Here is a 16,137-nt window from a genome sequence, read left to right on the forward strand (position 1 = left end):
GAGAGAGAGAGAGAGAGAGGTCTCCACTCAGCGATACTTTAGCATTAAGTAAAGCTTCCAGCAATTTCCCTCACCCCAACCCCGCAGTTCGGCGAAAGGAAAAAACTTTACGGGTCCCAAGCGCCGAAGTCTCACAGGCGCGCCTCCACACTGCTGGGGCGCTTCCAGGGTTTGGCTCGCCCTCGCCCTTCTGTCCGAGGGTCGCCCCAGCCAATCAAGGGGCCCACGCCCGGGTAGCGCTGGGTCTCCCCTTCCCTCGCGCTCCTCCCACGGCGTTCTCCCACCGCCACTCCCCAATGGCACCCCCATCCCACAAACCAGGTTCCCGAGGCTCCCTACCCCACAGCCACTCCAGCAGCACACCCGTAACTTCTCCCGCAGGCCCAACGCGGCCCGCTGCTGCCCTCTCACTGCGGGTCCGGGAGGCTCTCTGCCCTCCCCGTGGCCGGCCGGCTCCCCGGCCGCTGCACCCTCCTGCCCCAGGACGCCGCCCCGGCAGCCGCAGCCCCGCCGCCCCGAATCGCAGCCAGCCCTGGCGGCGGCCCGGCCACATCTAGCTGGGCTTTGCTGTCATCCTCGCCTCTCCACACCACCTAACCACCGACCCGAAGAAACAGCAACTCTCAAAAACTCGTCCAAGCCCTTCCCCATCGTCCACTTCCCCCAAACTCGCTCCCAGCCTTTCAGCCTCCCCGCTCCACTTACAGCCCGGGCCGGGTGGGCAAGCGGGCGGGGCCCTGCGGCGGTCCCCGGGCCCCAGCGCCCGGGCAGAGCAGCCCCGCCGAGGACGCGCTTCACACTCCTCCTCCCAGCCCGCCAGTGAAAGGACGGACGGTACCTTCCGACCCCAAGCTTTTATGAAATTCAGACATGCCTGGTAACGGGAGCCTCATGCTAACCCCACTTCCAGCGCCCGGGGCAACTAGACTGAAGCCTGGAGAGCGCTACAATAGCTCCACGAGAAAAGGAGAAGCCGGCTGGACCGAACCGAGAGTTCTGCGGATCGATTTCCGAAGGGGAGGGGGCAGAGAAGGGGCGAGCAGCCCCAGCGAGCGCGGGTCTCCCCCTGGCCCGGCCGAACGTAAACAAACAGCCGAGCCCTCTAACCCGCGACTCCCTCCCGCCTCCAGCATCCACCCCCGGACAGGAGGCGCAAAGCAAACAGGTCTCCGAAGCCGGGCACAGAGGCACATTGTTCGCTCCTGCGGCTCTTACCTCCGTCTGCGAACGCGCTCCAGGGGAGGGCCGTCTGGCGCGGGGGCCGCCCGGGGACAGACGCAGAGGGCAGCGGCGACCCGGGCCGGAGAGGGCCGAGGTCGGCCGAGAGCGGGTCGCCGGCCGCCGAGTCCGCGCAGGAGGCAGCGCCGCGGCTCCCCGGCCGGACACCGCGCCGCGGCTCGGAGCGTCCTCCTGCTCGGCCGCCGCCGCCGCCTCCAGCCGAGCAGCCAGAGCCGGGCGGCTCCTGGGGTTAAGTCAACATTTTCCCGTAGTTTCCCACACGCCGCTCCGCGAGAGAGGTCTTTCACACACACGCACACACCCCCAGACCGCACGCTCCCTTAGGAAAAAAAAAATCGGGAATCAGAGCGAAAGGGGTGCTGGAGGCAAAAGCTTGACAGAGGTGCGCAGACTTGGGAGTCCCCTCGAAGCGGCGGGCGCCGGCTGCGTGAGGCCAACTCAGTTTGTCGGGCGAAGCCCCTCAGCCCGCCGAGCGCCCGGCCGAACTGGCATCCCTCGCGCGGACCCTGCGGCCTGGGGCGGGAGGCGGCGGCGGCCCCTCCTCACATTTCGGAGCTCCCGGCCTGGGCTGAGCGGTGGCCGCTGCCCCACGCAAAGCTGGCGGCGCAGACTCGGGCTCCGGGAAGCAGGAAGGAGCCGGGAAGAGCCACGCCACGCAGAGCAGCAGAGGGGTGATGCCCCCCAACAATCCCAAGGAATTCTCCGGTAAGCTCCCGATTTCGCTCCAGCACCTCTGCGTGTGTGTGAGAGAAGAGAGTGAGAGAGAGCGAGAGAGAGCGAGAGGCAGCGAGAGGGAGAGAGGGAGAGACGGGGGAATGCGAAGTCCTGACACAGACTCTCCGCGAGGTCTGAACTGGAGTCACCTCCAGCCTCCTCCTCCTCCTCCTCCTTCCCCCCCCCCCCCCCCCCCCAGTTGGGCTAATCATATAAACATACTAGCTTGTACCGCGGTAAAGGACAAATCTCTCCCTCCTGATTTTTCCAGCAAGGGGCTCGAGCAAACTCAAAAGAAGATTACAGGCAGCTAAGTACAAAACGTGGAGCAGATAATCTATAACTCATTGCCGCCCAATGGCCATTTTCCACTCCATTTGAGCAGCTGCAGCGGCCGTGCGCCCGAGCGGCGGGGAGGGGGAGCCAGAGGAGACACTTACAGACTCGAGCCGTAGGGACGGCGGTGGCGGTGGCCGAGCAGCCGCCCGAGGACCAGGCCGGCCCCGGCTCTGCCGGCGGGGCGGCCGCAGGGCTGTCCGGGCGGCGGCGGCGGCAAGGGACGCGCGCGCACGGCCGTGGAACGCGCCCCGGAGGCGGCCTGTGCCAGCTCGCGTCCCTCCCCTTCTCTCTCCTCCCTGTCGGCTTGCGCTCCCCCCAACCCCAGATCCCCGGGTTCTGCCTCCAGCCCCCGCATCAACACACCCATTCAACCCCTACGCCGCAGCCCACCCCAAACTCCACTCACTGCGCGCTGGGTCTTCCGCGCACTCCGCTGGCGCGCGCTCTCTCCATCCTATCCACACACATTGCACTTTAAAAATATTTATTTTATTTCTGGAACGGGGTGAAGGGTATTTGGGAGAGCACCGCAAAGCGCGGCGCTCGGAGGCTGGGCGCAGTGGTCTGGCCGGCGGCTCGGGGGCCCCCTCCCCTCCAGGCCCGGGAGCTTGCTCCCGGCCTGGACTTCGGAGAGGCGCCCGGGATGCGTCTTTCACCCACCCCGTCTCCAGGTTTTCTCTTTTCTCCACGCACCGAGCCGGAGGCCCCGAAACTTTTAGTTTCCGCAGCCCTCCTTTTGTGTAACTGCTTGGAGGAGAAAGAATGTCTGTTCGCTGCGGCTGCTTCGGTCCAGCTGCGGCGCGCGGGGGACGCTCCAGGGTTAATGCGTCTTTGATACCTGAGATTTCCGGCGCGCTCGTTAATGAAAGTTACATTTTTTTAAATTGCGATTTTTTTTTCTTTGTAGTTACGTAGAGCTAGCTAAACTTTGACTTTATTGACTGCATTTCACAAGAGCGTTTTGTTTGTTTTTGATTAAACTCACCAGGATAAGCAAAGGAAGGAAGGGAGACTACCAAGCTCTAGTTACTCTCAAGTATAGTCACAGTGCTGTTAGGTCTGTTTCCCTCATTTCCTTACATTGAAACTGCCTTTGCTCTTGTCCTCTGAACACACTTCCTAGCCCCTCTCCGTTGGCAATGTCAGCAAACGGCCAGGCAGAGCCAACGATGGACCTGAGCTGAAAGGAACAGAGCACAGCAGGGCGAATCACGCTGGAAAAACGTTTAAAAGCCAGTTAAGTGTCCTGTGCATGCCAGAACATTCAAACATGGATTTTTTTTTATTATTACAAAATTTCTGAGCTGGAAGCAGCTATGTTTTCAGATGTATTTGTAAACCATTGATTCTACTAATGAATGCAACCATAAAGAAGCATATTTACCTTGGTTTTCAAGAAAATGATTCTCCAATATTTAAAACTTAAAAAATAGTATGAAACTTGAGCTTCTATGCTTTCAGAAACAATATGTACTTTTTGGTGCTGCAGGAATGTTGCAGGCATCATACTTCAGGAATGATTGCAAACAATGTTATTAATATGTCAACAGCAGATTGTTCAAAAGACACGAAGATTCTAAATACCTATCAGTATTTTGTCAGAAAGCCAGACATGTGTAGTACTAAAGTAAATCCAATCCAACTACTGGTCAAGTTTGTTCTTGACATGTAGGAAATCATAAGTTAAATGTACACGTCTCCAAATAACTAGAACATGTTCTTTTTGTGGGTTCATTGTAATTCTCAGATTAAAAAAGAACCTTTGATAATCTAATTTCTTCTACTTGATGTATTGATGTTTTAATATTCTCACTATTTGAAAAGATAAAAGGAGCAACTTAGAGCATTGGTGCTTTAAACTACATACACACTTCCATCTGGAATTTCTTACATAATTCAAATATTAACCATGCAGGATATAAACTAGTCTGGAAAAAGTACACTTATGCAGACCTGGTGTGAAACCTTATAATGCACCTAAGTTTTTACATATGTCAAAATACATACATACAACAGATCTACCTAGGAAAATTAAATCAGGTACTTCAAGTCATTTAAAAGAAGGCAGAATTATCTAATTCTCAGACCTCAGAAGTAATTTTGCGATCTCCTTGGGAATGTAAAATTATTTCATTCAGGATTGCAAAACACAGTATGTCAAACTAATATTAATTCGCATTTGCCAAAATATTTAAGCCCTTTCTTTTGTTCATTTTTAAAGGTTTTCACTCATCTGGGCACGATTCACAAGAAACCCCAATGAGTGCATGGATCAGTCTAATCCTATTTTCTTTTGGGAAACAAAACTTCAGCTGAAGTTTTTATTTAGTGAGCTTAGTAAGTAATCAATAGACATTTTTGCCTGAATTAAGCTGGCCATATGTTGGCTCATTTACTTATTTATTTAACTCTCTCAGAAATAATCTCTGGAAAAAACCATTATCTATCTGCAGCATATATTTGACATTCTTTGATGCTCAGGACATAAGTGAATCACTGCTCACTATATTCTTAAAGAGACAACATCACAATAAAAGGAGATGCTTGGAATGGGCAAGAATTTACCAAAAGTGAATGAAAATTAAACGAAGTAGAAAAATGCCCCATACAAGTTTCAAATCTTATTTCAATAGGATGTGTATTCTATAGACTTCAAAGGGTTCCACATTTTTTTCCAAAAAAATAATAGACTTGCTATGTTTTAAAATTACATATAAGAATGCTTGTGTAAGACAGTGTTTTAAATATTAAAGATTTTTAATCTTTCTTTGTTCTTTAGAGGTAGTACTTCAACCTTCTTTGTATATTCACAAAGGAGAATTGAAATAGGGTTTAATTGTATTGATAGATTCAAGATTAAGCTGTTAGCGACAAACCTGCCATTACAAAAGAACTCTTAAAAGACCACACCTTAGAGTATATCCACATTCGGAAAACATAGTTTACCTGGCACTCTATGACAATTCATAACAACACACATGTTATGGTAGAAAAAAATGAAATGAGAAGCTTAATAATATCTACAGCTGTGTGCAAGTTAAGGAAATTAAGGAGAGTTGGAGTATGTTATGCATTCCCTGCAATCCAATCAATTTAATTACTCAATCTATATTATTATTTAAGTAATGGCAAAATCATTGACTTATTCATAATAGTTGCTAATTGTTTTTTAAAATAAATTCTACAAAGGACAAAGGAAACACCCATTTCCATTTGTTTTATGTTAAATCAACATATAACCACTCATGGTGATTTCATTCAAAGAAAACAGAAGGAATTCATTAGCTTATGTGGTTGGAGAGATTGATGGGCTTCAAACATTTTAACCATACATGTTTTTTCCAACTGTTGAAACTCATGTTTTTAATTTAAGCAACCTTAAGAACCTAAAGATTGTTTTATTCAATGGGTTCATATATTTCTGATACAGAAATTATGCTCATTTTTAAACCAAGATTTACCATCTACCATCTACCTATCTTTGTTTAGAAGGAAGTGATCAGGCACTTGTTAAAATATACACATGAATAACAGTAGTTTGAGTAACAAAGAATCTGAAATAGTATGAAAATAGACGTAGGTACAGAACATTGTGATTAGCGTAAGCCAGTAGAATACAGTATCAGCTTCACTACCCTACTCTGGCAGACAGCTATAGCTAAGACACTTCTAGAAGGGTCAGGGTGGAAGGGGAGAGATATTGAGGCTTGAGTGTAGGCCAAAAACTGCCATTAAGCTTGAGCAACACAGTTATAGAAAACTCTGAACGAGGGAAGGTTGTATCTATTATGAGGAGCATATTTTTGCCTGTGATTAGAGTTTATGAAAGTTCTCAAAAGAAAAACATGTGGAATGACTTTCATTTCTAATTCAGAAATAGAATTAAAATTACCTCGATTATATCCTAAACCTAACTCAGTTCCATTTTCTTTATCATTACTTTTCAATGATGCTTGGTACTGAAACTAGCTTTTCTAACTCTAGGAAATAAACTACATGAAAGCTCTAGAGCAGATCAGAGCAATATATGAATGCCAGACTTAACTAGAACTTGTTGAAAGTTGCTAGCTTTGTTTTCCATTTTTGCTTTGCCATGCATGTAGGCTGAAAAGAAATCAAAACTCATTTTCCATAAGAGCAAAAACATATGAAAGTATTTGGCAAAGCCAGTAAGGTTTTAACTATTCTCCCTGCTCTATACGCTTAGCAAATTTTGTCCAAGAAAGCCAAACCCTATCCAAAATGTAGAGATGCAGTATTGAAAAGTAATGACAGTTTAAAGTATAATATAAATATTATTAAGATATATTATATTTAATGGTGTTATTTAGAAGTATATAATCACATATATTATTAATACCTGTCATTTGGTAGTTAATACTTTTAAAAAAAGCATCCACTAGTTCAACTGGTAGCATGACTTTTTCTGTGCACTACAAGTGTTAAAATATAAAAAGATTTAGGAAATTTTTATGTCATTACCATTGTGATACTCAAAGTAAGCAAATTTAAAAAGATATTCCTCATAATTATTGTTCCACTGAGTCTTAAAGAACTCAAAGTTTTTCTTTCCCATAGATTGTTCCTATAACTCTCATTAATCTCTGCAGCTTGAGGATTTTCTATAATTGGGTCTTATAGATCTTTTATCAATGCTTCTGTCAGAACACAAAGCGTAACCAAAAGAACACTCATTTTATACAAAGCTGTCTATAACGTCTAATAATTTTGTTCATCATAAATACTCATAACCATGTTTTCTCATTAACAATATGTGGTTTAAAAAAACCACATATTGTTAATGAGATTACGCAATCACTACGTGATTGCGAGGAGCAGATACCTGAAGAGCCTGGACCTCGCAGAAAATGCTGTGGGTGACGTTGGGGTCACTGCGCTGTGTGAGGGGCTGAAGCAAAGGAGAAGTGTTCTAAGGAGACTTGGGTTGAAGGCATGTGGATTGACTCCTGGTTGCTGTGAGGAACTCTCCTTGGCCCTTTCCTGCAACTGGCACCTGGCCAGCCTAAACCTGGTACAGAATAACTTCAGTTCTACAGGACTGAAGTCCCCTTTTAGTGCATATAAGCCTCCACCACTGTCAACAATGAAGATTAAATTTATTTAAACTTTCTTTAAAATTGTTGAAGATAAACTAAGAGTAATTTAAAATTACAACTCTTTGAATGGGTAGTTCTTGGTAAAGCATCATGTATTGCTTAGGTGCAGAACAAAAGCAAAGAGATGGTTAACAGTAGAGGCAACTCCACTCTATCAAATCTAAATCCTTAAAGATAACCAAGTAGCAATTTCACAGAATAGTCCATATTGAATTTTTAGTGCCTCTGGGAATATGACTTTGATTACTCATGTCATAGTTCACTGTAGTATGGTAGAACTTGCAAAGGCTTTTAAGAGTCAGGAAACAAATACTCTCTCTGCATTTTAGAAAGTGAGTCAGAGATACAATTCTATAACACAATGTTTTCATATTGTTTCAAGTGTGTATAACACTTATAATGTTTTTATACATTATGGCTTTCATAATTATACAGCACAAAATAATTATACTCTGTGATCCCTTAGTATTTTTAAACACAAAACTTTATTTATTTATTTATTTATTTATTTATTAAGACAGTGTCTCACTCCAGCCCCAGGAATGCAGTGACACAATCATGGCTCACTGCAGCATTGACCTCCTGGACTCAAGTAATCTTCCCACCTCAATCTCCCAAGTAGCTGGGACCACAAATGAGTGTCACCACACCTGGCTAATTTTTTTTTATTTTTTCAAGAAGTGGGGTCTTCCCATGTTGCCCAGGCTGGTCTTGAACTCCTGGGTTCAAGCAACCCTCCCAAAGTGCTGAGATTACTGCCATGAGCCACCACTCCTGGACTTGTTTCATTTCTGAAAATCTTTTATAGCATAAAATTGTATAACATGAGATGTTTGGCTTTGATTTTGGTTGATCCTTCTGATCTATAAAGTAGCTCTTACTAATATTTTTCATGATTTTGTTCTCTAATCAATATAACTATAACCTTTTACTCCAGTTTGCTGCTTTATTTTTCAAAGACATTTATTTGTCATGTACATTTTAGTAAAAATAAATATGTCTGAGCATCTGGAAAGTAGAACAGCAGTTTGTAAAGTAAAATACTGTGTTATAAACCTAATTCCCATCAACACAGTTTTTTAATAAAAGAATACAATAGTATAATTCAGGTTTCAACTTATTGAAACTCTTTACAATGCATTCTTAAGGTCACTATGAAATCAATCACTTAGATCCTAGACCAAACAATGATGTAATAGGCATATGCTTTTGTGATAGAAAAGAATCAGTTTTCTTTCAAATTAGCATCCAAATTTAGAATCATATTAAAATGTCATTCATATCTCAAAGGAGTACTGAAAGGATTCAGTAATGATAAGGTTTTGTTAAGTAATATTTAATGAAAAATTTGGGGAAAAATTTGTTTTAGGTTAAAAATGCAAACAACCTGTCCAGTCATTATAGCCTTAAAAACATGTTGCTAAACCATCACCTGGATAATATAGTCTTTGAATGGTTTTCTTTTAGTGATGGGAATGTGTTTCACTGGACCATCCACACTCTTAGTCAATTGTTCTGGTTACCAAAATCACCTATCTACAACGTAACTAAAGAGACTTATTAGTACATTAAGAGTGCACTCTTCATTATGGGAGCAACTTTAGTTGTCCCGTTAACGACACCAACTTAATTAGTATTGTATCCTTCCTACCTGAATTAATGGCCGAAATTCAAACTATATATTTTTAATTGTTCAAACAATGTAGAATACACAGCAAGAAAAGCTAATGTCCTATTTATTATTTAATGACAATTGAAACACAATAATTCATTATGATACTGGGTTACTGCTATATGTGAGGTGACATGTCAAGGAAAGAGGTCATGGATATAACATAAAAACAATTTTTATAGTTTGTTAAAATAAAATTAGAGAAAAGCAGAGTAAAAATGCTGGCTATGAAATGTTAATGTTTGAGGAACCCAAGAATGTGAATGATTTTCAAATGATCCAAATCCCAAGAAGACTATCATTTATCATTTAAAAATAAATTTGTGGGTAATCAAATAAAGAATCTGAAAAATATTTAGAATGAATTTTGACATTTTCATATAATTATTCAATATTTACTTTCTCTCCAATGCCCTGTTGCAAAACAATTTTATGTATTTTATGTATAAATCAAAATATTTTATGCAGGTGTAGATTTGAGATGATAATGCTGGCCTATTTGCTTATATTGAATATTCCTGTACAGGAGGAAATCATGTAAGGTCAAAAGTAGATACTAGATTGAATATTTAGAAAACTATCTTTCCTTAGGAATATTTACAGCTTATCAAAATTTGGAAGTAAAATATTATACCTTATATACTGAGGGAAGTCTGTCTTTGCCTGAATTTTTCAGTTAGTGAGAGAAGTGTTTAAATACTCTGTAGTTAGATTATTAACTTCGACAAAACTGAAACAGATGTGTGTCTTAATATGCCATTAAATTTATGATTTACATAGAACCCTTACATAGAGCTGAGCAGAGGCCAATGATTCTAATTTGCTGTAGATTTACAATAACCTGATCTGGTTTTTGTAAGTACTGAAACACTTTAAGCAAAATTAGAAAGCGTTGTGTTTTGTGTGATTAAAGATGCAATTCCCTTTGGGGTAATGAGAAAAGTTAGAGCATTTTTCTTTCTTTATGGATGTTTCTATTATAAACAAGAGTGCTATACATTATATATTTTTGTTACTATGATTTCCTTGTTTTTAATTATAAAATAAACCAATTGAATTTCAGTGGAGTCTAAAATTGAAACTATGCCAAAATTTAGCTGAAGAATGTGTAGTGAGCCTTATAAAAATCCTTAAAATTTTTCCCAGGGTCTTAAGGTCCTGTTATATAAATACTCGTACACCATCATTTTCTAGAGCAAAACGTCTTCTGATTAAGACCTATGTAGCAAAAAGACTTGAGTGCAGAATAAATTTTAAGCCTAGACGATGACATGAATAAAATTGTTCAGGACTAATGATTACTAGATTCATATAAATTACAAATAGGAAAAAAAGGTCTATTTTCTCTCGTTACACAAATAATAATATTTACAGCACCATTATTTAAACTTTCTCCTTTTATTTGGTGAATTATAATACTTCAGCTGCTAAAAATAAAATCTATAAAAACACTTTATTTTAAATATTGTAAATACTGTTTCCTTAAAAATCAGCCAGGAAATGTTGATATAAATATCATAAACATATGTGTATATGTTTATGTATATAGAAAATAAGCACATGAAAAAGTATTAATTCATTAAAAGTTTATCTCTCATAAAACCTTTATTAGCCCTTGAAGTCTTTGCCACTTCATATAAAATGATTTATCTTTTGAATAACAAGGTTCCATTAATCTGTTTGACAAAGGAATTTTAAAATCATTTAAATAATTTATTTGAATGAATTATTTAAATTCTGTAAAAAATATATATGCACATGTATATGTATATATCTGCGTCTATATATTTGTGTTCTGGCACAATATCACATAAAAAATACAAAATGGAATTCAGAATACATTGTCCTTGACATCACCAGTGTGACTTGGTGTTCTGCTGTGTTCTGTGATCACCCACTGTTTGCACAGGACCCCTGTTAGAAGGCCATTTGTGCTACATTTGGCACAACAGGGTGATTTAATGTCAGGAGAAACTTGCACATGATTTTCTATATTCATTTTTAATTTTGCGTTCTCACTGAAATTGTAGGCTGACGTGTTTCAAAATGTAAGGATAATAAAGGCAATTATTCAGCACTCTTAGAAACCTGCTTTCCTCAATTCAGTGCTCTAGGTGCTGCTGGAAAATGGTAAACATACTCCCTCCCCAGAGAAATAAATCATCTGTGGAAACAAAGAAGAAATATGCACACAAAGGAAACAAGAATATACAAAACTATTTATAAGTTAATACACAAAACTAATTGGGACATAAGGATTTGTAGACTATGCTTAATATGCATGGCATTCTGAAATTTTAACTATATACTATTTCTTCACAGATTATTGCTTCACAAAATTTTCTCTCAAATAGGTTTTATTCTTGTTCCTTTTTCCCTGAAAATGCATTTTTATTCAGAAAAATAATGAAAACTATGAATAATTTTCCAACTTTGGTGAGGTTATAGAATAAATTTATGACAAGTTATCAATTTTATTTTTAAACCTGCAGCAAAATTAGCTTTCACTTAAGTATATCCTACACAGAACATAATAGGTAATATAGGTAATATGTATCTATTGTTTTTACCTGCTCCTCTTTTTTTGTTTTTGTTTTTTTTAAGACAGAGTTTCACTCTTTCTCCTAGGCTGGAGTGAAGGTGTTGCGATCTTGGCTTACTGCAACCTTCACCTCCTGGATTCAAGCGATTCTCCTGGCTCAGCCTCCTGAGTAGCTGGGATTACAGGCGAGTGCCACCATACCTGGCTAATTTTTGTAGTACAGACAGGGTTTCACTGTGTTGGCCAGGCTGGTCCCAAACTCCTCAGGTGAACCGCCCGCCTTGGCCTCCAGAAGTGCTAGGAATACAGGCATGAGCCACCGAGCTCAGCCTTTTTTCAGTGGGGGGAGATTTCATCCAGTCTTTTTTTCGTGTGTGCCACTGTTCCACTGCCCCATTATATTTTTGGTTTGGTGGATTCATTCAGGTTTTATTTCAATTTTTTTACCCATCCTATCAACAAATTTCTGTTTTTTGAGACAGTCTCACTGTGTTGGCCAGGCTGGAGTGCAATGGTGCTATCTCAGTTCACGGCAACCTCTGCCTTCCAGGTTCAGCCTCCCAAATAGCTGGGCTTACAGGCATGCACCACCATACCTGGCTAATTTTTGTATTTTTAGTAGAGATAGGGTTTCACCAAGTTGGCCAGGCTGGTCTTGAACTCCTGATCTTGTGATCCGCCCACCTTGGCTTCCCAAAGTGCTGGAATTACAGGCATGAGCCACCATGCCCAGTTCTATCGACAAATTTCTTTTAGCCTTAATTTACTAGAGAGGACTTAATTTCACACATAATAATATCTCAATCTATTTTTGTGGCATTTAGTAAACTTTGAGCCTCTAATTTTTTCAGTCCTCTCACTTTCATCCAACCATCCAGAAAACCAGCTATAACACTCTGCCGTTTTTAAACTGATTACCCACAATACTCAAACCTTGGGAGGCAGGGAAGAGAAGCTCTCAGCAATCTAATACAATTTTTCAAAATAGCTCATGAATCTTGGGGAGATAATGGTCTTTTAAAAGTTCCTATTTTTAAAAGATGCCTTAAATGTTAAATTTTAATTAAAAAGAAAAAAGAGACCTCAAACTCCTTTCTAGAACTTAGAACTTCCTCTTGGGAAGCACGACCCTCCCTGCTCACATTCTTTTTTTTTGGAGATGGGATCTTGCTGTGTCACTGAGGCTGGAGTGCAGTGGTGTCATTTTGGCTCACCATAACCTCCACCTCCCTGGGCTCAAGTGATCCTCCCACCTTGGCCTCCAAAAAGAAGCTGGAACCACAGGCATGTGCCACCAGGCCAGGTTAGTTTTTGTATTTTTGGTAGAGGCAGGGTTTTATTTACCCTGTTGCCTAGGCTGCCTACTCACATTTGTGTATCTAGAAATGGCTCCCAACTTTGTATGGCATAGGAAGTATTATACTATTCAGAATGGTATGCACCAATCATACTGAGGTAATTTTGAAACACTTCACCTATTCTCAGAAGCTTTTTGAAGAACAGTGACCTTTTCAGTCTCTAGCTATAGCTGGCTGATGGAAAATATTTCTGGAATAAATGAGAGTTAGATTCCTATAATGATGAATACCATTGTAATATTTAGTTCAATATATTGTCCAAATTGTGCAGGACTGCTTTTGCTGATATGGATATTGCAAGTTGAATAACTTAGAAATCTTATACAAATGTACTCACCACATATAAACATACACACAAATTTACATATTAATACATTTTTCGTCAATTCATTGAAATATTTTTGTAGGCCATATGTAAACAAATGTTAGTACCTGCATAAATTAGTAATTACAAGGAAAAATTGAGTATTTTCCAGAATAACAGTGTTTGTATGTGTGTGTTCTTTAAGTAAAAAGAAACAAAAATGTAGACAAATTGTCAAAGGAGTTTCTAGTCCGATTAATTATCCTGAGTGTGTGTGTGTGTGTGTGTGTGTGTGTGTGTGTGTGCGCGCGCGCGCGCGCGCGCGCTTGTGTGGGTACATTGGTTAGGTGAGAAATATCTCAAGGAAAGCAGGAAATTAAAGCATCTGAATTCTTGAATTCAGAAAAGTTGAAATATTGGCTGTCAATCACATTTTCCCTAGAACAGCTCTTCTCCCTTATACTTTTCCTGTCCCAACAACTTAGATAAAGATGTGTCCAGGGAACCTCAGAAATTAGAATCAATGGGACTTACATGCAATTTTTCAAGGGTTATGTTTTACACCCTGATACTTTGGTTTTGTTCAAAGGAAAAACATCCTTGACAAATAATACATTATGCTAAGAAGTACCATATTTCTATTGTAGTTCACTTATGACTCATTAAGTTGTCAAAGCCTGTAACTCTACCTCCAAGAACCAAAAAGGCTTTTTAACAAATTTTTCCCTGTCAGATTACCAGAAATTTTTTATTAATATTATCTTGATGAGTAAACTAACAGAAATGTCCAAAAAAGGAGATGTTTGGATTTTTGGCTGACATTTTAAATGCTGTTTCTTTTTTGGTTACATTCCTGCTTTTAATAAAATCTTTCTAGCTGGGCGCAGTGGCTCACGCCTATATTCCCAGCACTTTGGGAGGCCGAGCTGGGCCAATCACAAGGTCAGGCGATCGAGACCATCCTGGCCAACATGGTGAAACCCTGTCTCTACTAAAGGTACAAAAAAATTGGCTGGACGTGGTGGTGCATGCCTGTAATCCCAGCTACTCCAGAGGCTGAGGCAGGAGAATTGCTTGAACCCAGGAGGTGGAGACTGCAGTGAGCTGAGATCATGCCACTGCACTACAGCCTGGGTGACAGTGAGAGACTCACCTCAAAAAAAAAAAAAGAGTCTTTTCAAAATATGTTAGTACAGTATTTTGCTATCTAAGAAAATTATACTGAATATCATTTCTTTGATGATGTGGAATTTTTCAGTGTTGAAGAATCATCAAAATGAACATTGATTTTCATAGAATGTATTACATATCACTGTATTTGTTGATTTACTTGTCCTCTTCTCCACGTGACTGTAAGCTCCTTAGAATCTCTCTAAACTTTATATGCCCAGCTTTTGCAAAGCATAAAATTGAGGTCTCAAACTGCTGTGGCCTCTATAAAATCTTGCCAACAAATGTAGTTTGTTTGCACCATGGATGGTGGGTCACACTGTCTTTGGTTTTGTTTCATTTTTTAATCGATCATCTGTCAACTCTCAAAAATTAGATTTCCATAAAAATACAGATTTTCAACTTCTGAAGAAAATACGGAAACATCTGGCAACATTTGTCATACATTAGTTCATAGCAACATCCAGGAGGAAAGGCTTCACCTTCTAAACAAAACATGTCCTCTGTGTTAGTCTGTTTTGCATTCCTATGAAGGAATACCCAAAACTGGATAATTTATTTTAAAAAAAAAAAGATGTTTATTTGGCTTATGTTTCTGCAGATTATACAGGAAGCATAATGCTGGCATCTGCTTCTTCTGAGGGCCTCAGTAAGCTTACAATCATGGTGAAGGCAAAGGGGGAGCAGACTTGTCACATTAGAAAGAGAACCAGAGAGAGAGGGGAGAGGTCCCTGACTCTTTTCAACAACCAGATCTTGCATGAACATACTACTATGGAGAGGAACCCAAGCCATATATGAAGGATTCTCCCCCATGACCCAAACACCTCCCACCAGTCTCCAGCTCTAATACTGGGGACTACATTTCAACATCAGATTTGGAGGGGACAAAAATCCACTATCACCTCCTCTTACTATATTCTCTACCATTTCTTATTGCCTCCTCAAAACCAAGGCAAAGTATCTTGTGCCATGAATCACTCAATTTGTGTAATGTATGCGTCATTTTAATGGTGGCGTTAAAGGAAAGTGAAATATATCTTCACCCATATTTCTATAATGTGGAAAATAGAAAGATAGATCAAGAGGACTATATTTTTCACCCAGCTGCCCTTCACCCATTATTTTTCTTCCTGGCCCCTATAAACATTTTAATGTTTGAGCTCTGGTGGTCAATAATTTTTATGTTGAGAACATGTGTGAATAATACTGTCAATATACATTATAAGACATGAAAAAAATATGTTGAATAGTAGTAATAGTGCTTTACTTTGTTCAAAGGATTTGTATACGTATTACCTCATTTGTGTTCTTACTTCATACACAGGTCATATTGAAATTATATTGCCCCTTTATTCATACCGATTAGCTTAGTCTATTCTCTATATTCACTTTCACCAGTTTACTTTTTTCTCCCCCCGTCACCACTTCCTACCAGTCTTCTATTGATGCTTTATCTTACACTTTTTTTTTTTTTTTTGAGGCAAGTGTCTTGCTCTGTTACTCTGGCTGGAGTGCAGTGGTATGATCTCGGCTCACTGCAACTTCTGCCTCCCAGGTTCAAGCAATTCTCCTGCCTCAACATCCTGAGTAGCTGGGATTACAGGTGTGCACCACCACGCCCAGCTAATTTTTGTATTTTCAGTAGAATCGGGGTTTCACAATGTTGTCCAAGCTGGTCT

At 40.8% G+C, this 16,137-nt stretch overlaps 1 protein-coding gene across 50 annotated transcripts in view; it reads right to left on the bottom strand.

The window, feature by feature from the left end:
• ADGRL2 (adhesion G protein-coupled receptor L2) overlaps nucleotides 1-16,137 on the bottom strand; it is a 416,957-nt gene that overhangs the window by 188,153 nt on the left and 212,667 nt on the right. The window contains exon 1 of one of the 50 annotated variants that reach the window (XM_037739304.1): nucleotides 2,699-3,049. The exons of 46 other annotated variants lie outside the window; for them this stretch is intronic. The gene's annotated coding sequence lies outside the window, so the exon portion shown is untranslated. Of the gene's footprint in view, nucleotides 1-1,215; nucleotides 1,349-2,393; nucleotides 2,526-2,698; nucleotides 3,050-16,137 lie in introns of those variants that run through there. 3 more of the 50 variants (XM_037739296.1, XM_037739300.1, XM_037739308.1) reach the window with 3 other exon arrangements.

This window comes from Cebus imitator, unplaced genomic scaffold, assembly GCF_001604975.1.
Source record: "Cebus imitator isolate Cc_AM_T3 unplaced genomic scaffold, Cebus_imitator-1.0 Scaffold3, whole genome shotgun sequence".
Classification (NCBI taxonomy): Eukaryota; Metazoa; Chordata; class Mammalia; order Primates; family Cebidae; genus Cebus; species Cebus imitator.